Here is a 14667-nt window from a genome sequence, read left to right as displayed (position 1 = left end):
CAATTAAATCCTGAAAACCTGTTGGCATTAACATCAGCAAATCCCACACTCTAGGTCTAAAGGATTGGTTCGAGGATTCATAGATGTCCTTTACATAGTCATTAGTGTTTCAGGCTGCCAGTTTCTTGTACTAACAAAAATGGCCAGTACAGCCTTTTGTCAAAGTGAACAAAAGCAAAGTGCATTAGGAGGGTAGTTGGGCCAGGCAGTGAAGCATTTGACCTTACACCTTTGTTTTGCTTCTAAAATGGCTTTGCTTTCCCCTGGCATCCAGTCATTGCCTAGGTCAACAGAGCAAATTTTAGAGTGTTTCCTTTATTCTCATAGGGCTCTTTCACTCACAGACCCCCATACATGTATATATATATATATATATATATATAAAGAAAGGGATGATGTGAGAAAATTCCAGATAGCAGAGGAAAAAATGCATGACAAAGATTTTGAGAGGTCTAGGAATAAGTGAAGATGCCATGCTATGAATATAGTAAAAGCCAGGGGAATAATAGAGAGACATTTTGGTCTAGGAAAACAGGAAACCACATCTAGGATATGGACACTTTTTTTCATTTAAAAGAATCATGAGCCAATCATATTTTTTCACTGATGGCAACTACTGGTATGGGATAGGGTGAGCAGCTTGTAGCGTAAGTGAAGTGAGAGGAGGATGCTCCTAAAGGCATATAACTTGACAGAAAGTAATTTTCAGTTTCTATTGCCACGAAATGACCACGTAAGCAGGACTCCTTTTACAGTTCTCCCTTGAACACAAACTTTGTCTAAAGTAAATTCATTGGGTTATGGAGATACTGACATAGTATTCTTGAATCACAGTCCTGGAGAAAAAAAAGTTGACAAATGGAAATGTTAGGTCTTGTGGAGTCTTTTTTCCCCAAAGCAGGTGTGTTAGAGCCCACCACTATACAAGTAACACTGCTCAAAGAAGAGTGTGAGAAGACAAAATGCCATCATGACTTCTAAGTAATTAATGGTATTCATAATCATATGAAGGAATAAATTTTTTTTTTAAATGAAAGCTAAAGAGTCTTCCATGAAATACATAGGATATACCCACAAGGGAGCATGAATACTGATACATTCGTTTTTTAGATATTTTGGTTTTGTTAAAGCTTTCACTGGCACTACAGTTACCAATCTAGAAAGCAAATATTAATAATTTGTCATACAGAATTATAAGATCCTTCCTAAAAAAAAATAAATCTGTTGCAATTTGCACATTTTATATTACCCAAAATCCTTGGGTTAAATGTCAGCACACAAAAAATGAATCCCCCAAAAGACAATGTCTATTAGGTGTAGTTAGAGTGATCCTCACTGTTATATATTTTACATATACTGCCTGTCATCTGCACTTGGAAAAGAAAGATGAATGAAAGTCATTTGAACTTCCATGTCATTTTCCTGTATTGTCTCCACCAGGCTACCAAATTCAATGTGTTGTGAGGATTTATTAGATACATGCTATGCAGTATTGTAACACATGAACAGCATTTTTTGTCAAGATGTGGAGGGCTGCCAAGATAGGCAGGGGCTGGGGCACATGGCATACATAGAGAAGCTGAAGGTGGGTTTGTTCAGCCTAGAGAAGAGGGGACTGAGGGGGAACCTTATTGCTGTCTACCTCATGGGTGATTATAGGGAGGACAGAGCCAAACTCTGCTTGGATAGGCACAATATAAGGATGCAAAGCAAAGGCACAAATCACAGGAGGGACAATCCTATGAGGAAAAAAATATCTCCTAATAAACAAAGTTGAACTCTGGAGCGGGTTGTCCAGACAGGTGTTCTCTGTCCTGGGAGACATCTAAAACTCTCCTGCATATGGCTTCAGGCAACCTGGTCAACTGCAAAGACCTTCTTTGAATATGGAATTGGACCAGATAACCTCAGAGGCCATATTCACCAATGCGGTGATAACTATTCATCCTAGAGAGGTATGGAGCCATTTTTGTAAGAGCAGTAATTTTAGAGGAGGCCACAAAAGTGGGAATATATAAGAGGAAACTGTCTGAGTTTAAAAGACACTAAAAATTACCCTTGTTCATATCTCTTTCAGCATTTAAAAACCAAAAGGGATTCTGAAATTCTGATTTACAAATGAATCACATCTCTGAAGAAGAGTATATAAAGTGAGAAAATAGTTCAAACACTGGTAATCACTGATTTCTCTGGAACATAAAGTACAAGCAGAATTCCCAGCTGGTTAAGGTAGCAAACATGGGGGTGGAGAGAAACACTAATTATACATTAGCTCAGTTAGACTAATTCATGTGGGACTGCATCACATGAATTGATGAAATAAATGTTAGTATATGAAATGATGGAAGAACTAGTAAACATGTAGTTATTGTAAACCCATCTCTGTGATATGTAGCCTGGATTTGTAAATGCTACAGTAAAAGTGAGACTTTAAAAGAGGTAAGATCTGTCCATCCTGCATATATCCTACAATTTGTTTTCAACAGCAATTAAACTGACAGTAAAATCAGCAGAAAAAGAATGTAAACATCAACTGTAAACATAAGTCAGCGCCTAGGAACTTCTGGAAAAGTGAAGTAATGATAACTCTGGGGGACAAAGCATAGTTTAATTATATAGAAAGACAAATTAAGTCAATAAAATCAAGGTATTTGATTATACCAAAAGGGAAATAACTTGGATGTTAAAACAAAAGATAGAGATTCTGCTCCAAATCTTTACTTGGTGTAAATCCTACAGCTCTGGCAAAGTCTTGGGTCGATCATGTCTACATAGATCATACCTATGTAGAACATGCCTAGGGATCCAAACTTCAAGATGTTTATTTTGGGAGAAAGTAAGGTATAGTTCATATTCCTCTTTTCACACTGAATAGTGTTTTGTTCTTCAGAGAGTCCTCATAATTCCATCAAATTATTTGCAAAACAAAATAATATTCATAGTGCTGAAACTTCAAGGTTTAGAAGAAATTAGGAAAAGTGAGCAAACCTGATAGAGGAACATCGGTGGCTTTTATGCCCATAAACAAAGCTCATGCTCCTCTATATCCCTGAGGTCTAAAGGATGTGCTTTCCATACTGTATATCATTCAAAATCTGTTAACACATATCTTTCACCTGGAAAGACAAACACATCTTTCTGCAATTTTGATAAATTCCCTATTTTAAATCAGAGCATATTGTCATAAACAGGTACATTTAGGATAGGCAATATGCATTACTGTGAAAAAGTGCTTGTGTACATGGCCTATGTGATCACACTTAATTTCTAGAACTCACCCTCTGAGAGTGGCTTTAGTCATTTATTTTAGAGTGTATTTACATAAACACAAGTGATCCCACCAGGATCTGTAGGTTAGCACTGAGGACGTCAGCCAGCTTTGGTATTCAATGTGAAAGTTGTTCTCTCCTCCACAATTTCTCCTTTGTGACACTGAATAAGTAACAGACCTGTAGTTTTTGAGGGCCACACACAGAGGTTTTGTGATAATCTTTTGAATTTGATATGAATGATATTTGATTTGAATTTGAAATGTCTTTTAGAAAGACTTTACATTCTGATTTTGAAACTTTGGACAATGGAGAACACATGACATTTTTATTAGATGGCCCAACAATCACTTACCTTCATCTTAAAAACAATAAATCTACATTTAAATAGAAACTGAATTTCAGCTTTTGAAGTAAGCCACTCCATTGCTCTGGGCTTCCTTTTCCACCTTCTGTATTTTGTTCACTTAGCCCAGATTGAACCAACGTGTTTCCTGCAAGCAAAATTCATCTTGAGTGATGCTTCCTTCTCACCCATGATGACATTTATCCCCAAGAAAATAGCTCTTGTACAGGTCCTTGTGCAACACCAGTGCAAACCAAGCTGCTACCTCATCCAAAGAAAAGGCAAGGCAGGGGGCAGATTCTTGCCCACATAGGACTTAGAGTATCTGCTGTGTCTCAGGGGTGGGGAAAAGCATCCCAAGTCATCTGCCTCCACCTTTCTGAGTGAAAGCACAGAGGCATATGGCATACAAAGGCGTGACATGCCATTGCCCCACCAGCACACACAAGAATTTGGAGAGGTGCATTCCTGCATCAAGGGTTATCACCGTGTCCAAGCATGTTTTGGAGGTAGGTGAAGGAGCATCTCCTGCACAGGCAGTGTGCGTGAGAGAACTGGAGGAGGAGGAGGAAGGTGTTCTTCCTCCACAGGGTCAACCTCAACTGCCACATGGCTGTTGCTGCTGCCACGTTAATAAGCAGAGAGGATCCCAGACTCACACTGGGACTGCCACATTTCTTCCTTTACCACTGCTGCACAGCATCTGTTACAGTGTCTGTTACAAATAACATAGCACAGCGTCACCCAAAGAGAAGAAACTGTATTGGTGCTGACTTACAAGTGGAATAAATTGTTATATTTCTTCTCATAACCTGCTATGATTAAAATTCCTACTCAATGTTTTTTCTGCTAACTTGTGTTTATTTAGAAAAAAACACTTAGATGGCTTATATGGGTAGGAATCCTCCCACTTTTAGCACAATACTTTCAATGATTTGCTTTTCTAGCTAGATCTTTTTCCCTTCATTACTCAGGTGAATGTCAAACAACAGTCTTGGCCTGCATACAGCAGATAATGCATGTTGACTCTGCTTCTAACAAATTAATGATGTATCTTTGGTAAGATACCATTTTCTGAATATTCATTTTCTCAGAGGAATTGGATTCTTTCTGCTGATTTCAGCAGCCTTTGTTCTAAACCACCAGCCACCACTATTATATTCTAGTAAACACGACATCCTGAAGCGAGGGTTCAACCAATACTAATAGAATTCTGGCAACACCCAACTGCCTAAAAGAAACCCAGGTTGATACCTGTGATGACAAAACATTTTAAATGTTAGTAAATTAGGACCTTAGCATGGCTGCTACCTATGGAGAAAAATGGCATGTCTAAATAGCTGTAGAAAAAATAGTGGGCGGGAGGAGGGAGAGCTTCACAAGTGATAATTAACATAGCGAACTATATCACAAGCGGTATAGTAGTTTTGTAATAGATCTGAAGTGGAGAAAAAGGTAACACATAAAATCTTCTTAATGAGCATTTAAACACAAAATTCCCAAAGCAAGAACTGAATCAACAAGGGCAAGTCTCACTGAGCCAAATCTTACTGACACCTTGCTATCTCCTAAATTGGGGTGACAAGCTGTCTGCCCCAGGGACTCATGAGCTAATGAAACAGGGGAAACGCACTTAGATATGAGTACAGCCACCAGGTTCTAATCTCTCCCACAGAGTATCTCAGCTGTATAACCCTTAGACTTGCACAGGCTGCCCTAATTCACAGTCTGTTCAAATGCTGCACTTAATGCTTCTTTTGCCTTTGATTTTCAGTTTATAGTAGCTCATAAGGGTATAATAAGTGCTTTACTTAAGTGAAGAGGTATTTAGGTGCTTTGTGACATAGATACATGCTTTAAAGAATTTTCCAAAGCACTCACTCAGGTAACTGCCATCTCTGCTAATAAGCATGAAGCTTTCCAGTATCTTGAGATCTATACATTTCTTTAAGAATCTGAACTATATGCTTGCCGAGATCATTTAATACCACTCATGGTGAGCTATGTTTGAGGAATTAAGCCTCAAACAGACTGTATTTTTTTTTTTGTAGCTGCAACAATACTATGAAGCTGGATGTAATGCTGAAATAAGAGATGCTAACAAACCTCCTGGTGATAAATCTTTTAGGCCAGCTGGTCAGTAAGCCTCATTTTGAGCCCTTCTGCATATTTAGTGACCTCTGAAAAATAATAGAAACAGGACATATTTTGAAAATAAAGACATATACTCACAATAATAGTCTTAGTCCTGCAAACCTTCTTGCAGCCTACCACATCACTGGGCTCCAAAGCAATTGTAAATGGAAACCCTGTCTGTGTATAAGTAAACCTGAATCCTCTTCAGAGAATAATCCTAAAATTCAGTTCATGCCCACTCCTTAGGGACTAATGCTGCAAATAACTGTCTCCCACTATAAGGAAAAGTCTGGCAAACCAAAATGATAATGAAATAATTTTGCAAATTGGACCCATTAGTTACTAGTCCACTGATTCAAACTCCCATGAAGATTCAGCTGAATGGAAGAATGAATAACTTTACCTTGAAAGCTTGTTTTGACCATAGTTGTTTACAAAAGCAAACTTCTAAAGGTACTTCACTTTTTTTTAATCCCTTATAAAAACGATTTATTATTTTTATTTCTATTTCAAATGCTTAAGAACACTCATTATGAAAAGAAATGTAGCTCAGCAGGATCCTCACACAATATGTTGGTTACAATTCTATGGTATTTATTTAAAACTGAGAAAAATGTCCCTGGCATAATGCCAGTATCTTTCACTACTGTCTAAGTCAGCACAGAGTCTGCATAACTGTAGAGGTTAAAAAGGCTAGATTTTGGGTACTTTTACTTGTTTCTTTAATTATTGAGGAGAAAACAGCTGGTCACTAGAGGCTGATAACATTCCTACTGTTAAAGACCTTTTTATCTCCTAGGGTAATGAGAGACTTTACTTTTTATAGAAATAATTATTTCTATATAATGCTAGGATTTTTACATATGTCAAAATTTGTATTAATTTTAATTAAAAACAAGTCAGTATAATACCAATATAGGGTGACTATGCAAAGATGACAAATTACAAATTATTTATAATTAAATATTACATGTGAAGCTAGTTAGACGTATTCATATTTATAATTAACAATAATCTGAAATAGAGGTGTATGAAAACCAAGACCTATTACTGTATAAAGATTATCTTTCTATAAGATCTTGCTCTCTCTTATGAAATTACTCATGTAAAAGCTTATAATTAAATATTACAATATAAAGTAAACAATATGAGTAAATTATGGGTTTTACTTTTAGTACCTTCTTACATTCTTTTTGTTCTGACTGATACATGTCCTGTGGCAAGTAACTGAATTTTTTCAACATTATGATATACAGTTCTCTAATCTGTTGGTAATATGGTAATTGAATAGTTTGTACATGGGTAAGATGTTGTGGCAGTTCATCACCTCTGTAATTTCAAATGTTTTTTATAATGATCTCTGATGTGATTTATGGAGTTATACAGGGAAAATTAATTTAAATATTTGCAAATCTTTTTTTCTATACAAAGTATCTTTTGACAATATTTTTACTTTCAATATTTGTAAAATAATCTCTGAGTTTACTTAAGTGAGATCTAAGTGATATTCCAGATTTCAGAATGTCATGCTATAAGTCAAAGTGTAATGAATTTTTGATAGATTGATGTGAATCTGATTTTCAGAAATGTTGAGTCCGGTCATACCAGTCCAAGCTAATAAGAGCAAAAAAGCCTTTGCTTCTCTAAAATAAATCAATTTGTTATTCAGATGTGCATTTTTAAATTAACATCCATAAATACCTCATAAAAGCTCAAGAATAAATAAAGAACATGATAAATTGAACCAATTCTGTTAGCTAATCTGCAGCATGGACTTGCATTGCTGCTAATAGCAGAAAAAAGATTTTAACATCAAACAGCACCAGGTCTTTTTTTATTTATTTTAGATAACACCACTATTAATAGCTGTCGTGTCACAAGTTAAATGAGTAAACGTGTGCATATACATCTGTGTAAAAATGTACGATAATAAAGACGTAATAATTATGTATGTGCTCATGTACAAAAGGTAAATCTCACTGCCTTTGTTTGAAAGGCAGCACGGCTCCAAACATTTTTGCTTTTGAAGCCTCATAGACTCCTTCCTTTTCTTCATTTCTCACTCCCTCTCTAGGGTGAAGGACATGAGGGCATGTGTATTGCTGACAGGAAAAACCTTGCTTAATGAAAATAAGCTGAGCTAAAGGTTCTAGAAGAAGGATATCTCAACATTGAGATGATATGTATTTGCTTTCTGTGCATTTTAGGACCAAACGGATGAAACACTGGTGCCAGCAACTGGAGTGTAGATAAGGAACAGATCAAGAGCTTTTCGTGTGGAAAGATTGCATTAGCCTAGGGAACAATAGTCTCCAGATACTGCTGAGCCACAGTGTAAAGAGGAAATATAATTTAAACAAGTGAGAGCAGGTATATATTACCGACTGACCTACTGCTATGGTTCTCATTTCTTAACCTTTAAAGAGAAACATCTATTTATTGGAGGACAAAAGTATGGTCCTGGTGTAGAAGAGAACGTGACATATCTCAGCCCACAGTAAAATATGGCTTGTGTTTGCAGAGCGTTCTTCACACAAATGAATATATACACATAATAAGTCTGTCATTATTTTGTTTTCTTCCCTGACTATAATAAAAAAATCAAAACAAAGCCCAAATATTTCTCTGCAAGGATTTTAAATGAATGTTCTACACAAGAGAAGCAATCTTTCCAATTTTGTAAGACATATTACATGAGCACATAAAGGGTGACTGTAGACACCCTTTACTCAGCATTGCATTTTACCATCATAATGGAAATTCTGCCTTTTATTGTAACACTTAGGGCTCATACTACTTCTAAGCAGACTAGAAAGGGCACACTCGTTTCCATGGCTCAGTCCCACATTGCTGCAGAGATCTCTCTATCACAGGCTACCAGCCTGCAGGGAGAGAAACCAGGAAACGGGTCAGCCCGGCTCAGCAGTGTTCAGCTAGGTGGATCCCTAAAAATTGTCCCATGGCAGTTCAGATCACTTTAAAATTTTTGCATGCTGAGGCGCTTATATATTTATATATAAATTTATTCATGAGTTGTTGGAGGTCTCTTACAGGAAAACCCCATGAGTAGATGTAGCTGAAGGAGTGGCTTCTCCCCCCAAAAAAGCAGCCAGGGCCTCCAAACTCACCACAGTCTGAGCAGAAATGCATACTTAGAAGCCAGATGGATCTGCTAAGCTCGGTGGCAGAACAGACCAAAGCCTTGAAATGAATCCAATACAAAGTTTATGACACTATTTTATTAGCATTTTAGAGATAACCTCTTACAGACATTTCTGTAGAAAATGGGTGATTGTACCTCAGTTTTCTCTTTTCATTGTGTTCAGTTTTAATAACACTATCACTACCTCATGTTGTGGGGCATTTCAAGGAAATAGCTGTTATAAAAATAACAAACAAAGTACATTAACCTGGAAACTTTTGACATCAACAAGCCTGCTTGCATGCGTAAGTATTGGGCACCACAGAAAATTTTTAGTTAATATTTCAGCTATCATCAAGGTATCACCTTGAAACAAAAGTCTATGTTACTGAATATTTCTTAAGACATAATTTATTTGTTTGATCTCCATATTATCCTGTAATGACCCCTTTGGAAGGATCTTTCAGCACGATCTGCTACAGAAAAAGCAAGTACATACATGTATATTTTTTCAAATCTTCATATGCATTTAATCCTTTCTCTTGATACAGTAACATAGTCCACAGATAGGATTGATCATGTTCAGAAAGGAGAAAATCCATAACCTCATGAATTTAATATTACATATTTGCATATTGACTGGGAGTAAATAAATAGATGTTTACTGAGTTCTATGCACTATTTAAAATAAATAATTTAACTATATACTATTCTAAAATACTATCCAGGAAACTATATCCATCCTCCTAAGACTCAAAGCACTCCTAGTCTTTGTAAAATTAAAAATATCATGTAAATAATATTTACCTGTACAGTAACCTACCAATTTTTCCATCTTTACAATTACTGGTTTCACAACATGGAAATGATTGACTTCCTGGTCAGAGGTATGATTCAGCACAAGCAAAGATAGGAGAATGTGACCTGAGCAACATGGTTACCTAAAAGTTAATCTTGTTCCCACTGAATGGTTTCACAAACTGCCAGGGAAGAAGGACTACCTATTTGACTTTATGTGCTCCTTTCAAAGATGCAAGCAGAACCTAGTAACTCTTTTCAGATATATACACCTTTCATAAGCCAGATTTTTTTTCAGTGTGTATCACAGATACATCCATACACCATGGAATTACAGAGCTTCTTTACTGGAATCAATGCGGTTAAGAACAAAAGCTGTTTGCAAAGTGACATGTTTGAAAAATAAGACTTTCGGTGTAATTAATAGAGCTGTGAATTAACATCAAGTTATTTTCCTCCTCAAATCAAATTACAGCCTGAGATAACTACATGCTGTTTCCAGAAAATTCCATAAAATACATTTACAGATGTGCATTCCCTATTTAGAGTTTTAGTAGAGTAGCCGTGTCTCATGCCCTTCACTATGTCACAGCCTTAACTTACACCTAAGTTCCAAGAGACACAGTTTCTGTCAGATTATTTTATCTCTCCAAGACATTTAGTAGAAGACTAGCAGCAAAGCCACCAACTCAGCTTTTCTCTTTGTTCCCTCAATCCAGGTATTCCAAAATTAACATAGAACATAGAGGGGAAATAAATAAATAAATAAATAAATAAACCCCCCTGAACCAGTGGAAAAGTCAGCTAAAGCAGATAAGGGGAAATTGTGGTTAAAAGGAAAAAGGTTTAAAACCACCATGTTTATTTTATTCCTTTCTCTCTTACTTGAGACTCAACCTAAGGTATATGTGTGTTCTACAGAGGCCACAGAAGAGTTTGTGTCATACACCCATGTTTATGATTTAAAACATGGAAAACACAAGTTCTATCTCTTTGCTGTTATAACCAAACTTTAATCTCGTGACTGTGGGGCACATTACAACCATGTATACAGAAGCATTATGTGCAGGAATGAAGTACCTCTTATTTCCACTGGGAAATCCGAGGGCAAAGTTTTGTGTTACATCTTTATGTACCCCATCTGACCTGGTACTCCAGGAGTGGGCAGCCCCACTCCCAAAACACCTGCCCTACCTGCAGGGGTAAGTCCCTAAAATTGTCTTGAGTTTGACCTCAAGTCTGCGCAGCCACAGATGATGAAGCCAACAAAAAATATGTTTTTGCAGGATGGTGGTCTGCTGTACAGGCTGGTTGAACTCATCTGACCCTGCAGATGCACAACTGCAATTTCTGATCAAGGAGAAGGGGCCCAAGAACTACAGGAGGAATGGGATTGCCACCTTCAGAGGCAGTCACTGTTAGATGGGGCTACACATGAAACCTGTGCTGAGATATAAGAGCTACCAGGGTATGACACAGTGGAAAGTACCCAAAGCTGGTGCAGGTCTAGGTCTCCAGCCTCATGACCAAAGTGCTGGGAGAGGAAACTACAAGTATAGTTGTGAGGTGTTGAGAGGACCAGATGAAGGCAGCTAGGTCATTTGCTGAGTGGGGATGTGCTTAACATTTAAATGCTTCCCTGAGATACAACCTTAATTAATTTCAGTGATGAAAGACTATGATGGGAAGGGAAGTTGAGGAGGGAAGATGAAGAAAGAAGCTATGATGTTGGGAGAAACAAAAAAAGCCTTTCTATCCCTGATCTTCCTCAACAGGAGAAGGGAGGAAATAATGCACATTTCCTGATTTATTGCCAGTCATTGACTTGGCTGTAATGTTTATTACTCTCTTAATCTGCCACAAATTCTTTTTTTTGACCCCACAGCACACGCATATCATCAGCCAGCAAAAGTCTCTTCTTCCTCCCTTCATGGACCAGAGCAAACAAAGGGACAGTACACACCATGCCATGCCTCTGCCCCACTGTCAAAGCTCTGTGAGGTGGTGTAGCAGAAACATGTGACCTGCCTTCCTTTCTGACATTCACTTTCAAACCATTTGCAACTTTGTGCTGGAATGGCTGTTGTGCCTGAACTTTTTGGAGCAGAAAATGGAGGGTAGGGACAAACACAAGTATGGTTTCCTCTATTCATCTCTCTTTCCCCAAACACCAGCACAGACATCAAAGACAATTGAACCTGTATTGTTTGTAGAATTAGTGTATCCACTACATTTTACTGCTTTAATTATCTGCCTTGTTTTCCTCTGTCTCTGATTCTCCTCCTCACCAGATCAAAGACATTGTCATGTACCATTTGAAATTGCTGGAACAAAAAACACTAGCATACATTTCAGAAAATTATACATTTACTGTATATGTCCCAGCTTTTTAGCATGGGTGACAATGATGTACTTTAGATACAATCGAGAACATCAACAGATTGTATTACAATCTGTCACACATTCTCAGGAGGGAGAAACTGGCAACTCGCTACACTGAAGAACAGTAATCAAGCATCTGGAATATTACAGTGCAAGTAGATTTTATATGATCTGACTAGTTGAAGCAATTTATAATAATGACTTTTTAAAAATGAGCTTGCCAATAAGAGGTGTCTGTAACAAGCTTATGTTCATATTGACACCAGAACACGTAATGCATGTGTCTCTCTGATCAATATTATCTCTCATCTATTTTACTAATGACACTGGTCTAAATTATTTGCACCCAAACCAGATGCAACTTAAAGGAAAAAAAAAAAAATCTCTTGGTGCTAATCAGAAATAATACCCTGTTTTTATAGATGCCTAATGCTCAGGAAGAACTTTAAGAATGCTCAGTAAGCAAAACATTTGTGTTATTTTCTGCACCATTGGCAAGTAAAACATAATAACTGCTTTCTCTCATGTGAGGAAAATGATATATTGAACAATCTGACATAAAAAGAAAGGCTGTCAAAAGATAATCAAAAGGGGAAAAAAAGTCCTCTGGTCTCTATCACTCTGAGCTTGGACCATTATAACAGTTCTTTTATTCAAAGAAAACCAATAAGAAAAGAATCAAGGGAACTGTGAATATGATGTTTAATTCCTGAAAGCACAAGTTATTAATGTTGTAGCTGAGTTGAAAAGCTCAGCATAGCAGCCTACACAGGCAGGGATCCCAGGGCAAAAAAATTCTAAGTTGCTTCTAAGGTTGTATCTGTCGATCAGGAGTACACAAAAAAGAAAGGAGAATGTTAAAGAGAATGCAATGATGTTCTCTCAAGACAAATACTTTAAAAGGGAGGTAAAATCAAATTCAGAAATATCCTATAAAATTATTTGCTTGGTGAGCCCTGAATTGGTCAGGTAGTTGGACTAGATGATCTTGTAGGTTCCTTTCAACTGAAAGATTCTATTTTATTCTATTAAATTTTATTCTATATATTTTATTCTATTCTATAATATAGTTATGCACAACTATATTTATTCAAACTTAAAATTGCTATCTTCCCATTCTGAAAATATGCATGTGAAATGGAGTCTTGAAATAGAAATTTTAGAGTGGTGTTTAAGAAGGATATAGTTTATGATTAAGGTATATAGTTAAGAATTAAGATCTAAGACACTTTAAACCTGGAATACTTATGAAATATATAGTAAGACCAATTAAATAGTTTTGACTTATTGCTAGACTTAAAGCCAGAATAGCTAAACACAGATTTGCAGAGCCTTAAAGCCATGGTCTGACCTAGTTCTCACAACCAATGACACCCGTGCAGCCAGAGGGCTGGAAACAGTAAAGGATATGAACTAAATGAAGAAATCGGACTAGTCATACATCATTCCTGCTCCTTGTCCTCTTCTTTCTACTTCTTGAACCCAAAACAACTTCTCCAGTCAGGCTAGTACTGACCATCCAGACCCACGTGCTGGGCCACAGTAGACACAGGAGGAGAGAGCTGCTATACCTTTCCTTCCTCTCTGGTCCAACAAGTGAAGTTTCCTATCATTTCTGTCAGTCATACATGGCTAAAGCAGAAAACTTACTCAGGGATGCTAATTTCCTTGTGTTTACTCTTGGAAGTGGCAAACCTGGTAATAGACATGCACACACATACACACCACAAGATTACAGACTTTTGGTGTGTCTCAGAGTCAAGAAAAACACCCTCTACAAGGAAATCTTCATGTGAGTGATAGCTCTAGCCCATTCACAATTGTGGGAGGCTCAGGAAAGCAGCTGTTCCTCTTACCAAGGGCCAGCCTTGCATCCAGTGCCTCCTTTTCTTCTGTTCTGTCCCAAATCCTGCAGACCCTTTCACACTCATCTCCCAGCATGTATCTGTTGGTCCATCTTAAAAAATCACTGGATCAGTCCCAAGAATTAGAGCTACAGGAACACTTCTGAATTCCTCTTTTGCCTTTCTTGGAGTTGTCTCAGTGCTGACGAGGCAATTCTAGAGCTAGATACAGTTTTGGAAGCATCGCAGTCTTCAGGGGAAGCCACCATGGTCTTGATTTTGGCCTAGCCTAACCTTATTATTTACTTGAGCTTCATTAGATCCACTTATTGACAAAAGATCCCAAAGAGGCAATGGAAACCCTAAAACCCTTATGAGTTATCAGCCTGAAGTTAGGAAGACTTCAGCCATAACATTGAGTGTAAGGGAACAGCAGAGGCTTAAAGGTCCTGGTGAGACATCCAGGAACAAAGACACACAGGCTCCTTTGTGTCTACACACAAATCCTAAATAGTGGAGAAGGACCTTTCCAGAGCACTTGGAGTTACCCAGAGTAGAGACTCCTATAAAAAAGGGTTAAAATGTGTGCTGTTTAACATCTTTGTCAGCAACATGGACAGTAGGAATTAGTGGAATTCATCAGAAGGGTGATCCAGGAAATTACAGCCCTGTCAGCTGGACTTTGATGCCCGGGAAGCTGATGGAGCAGCTCATCCTGAGTACCATCACACAACACATGAGGGACAACCA

The sequence above is a fragment of the Athene noctua genome, chromosome 4 (assembly GCF_965140245.1).
Source record: "Athene noctua chromosome 4, bAthNoc1.hap1.1, whole genome shotgun sequence".
NCBI classification, from domain to species: Eukaryota; Metazoa; Chordata; class Aves; order Strigiformes; family Strigidae; genus Athene; species Athene noctua.
Note: the sequence above shows the minus strand (reverse complement) of the source record.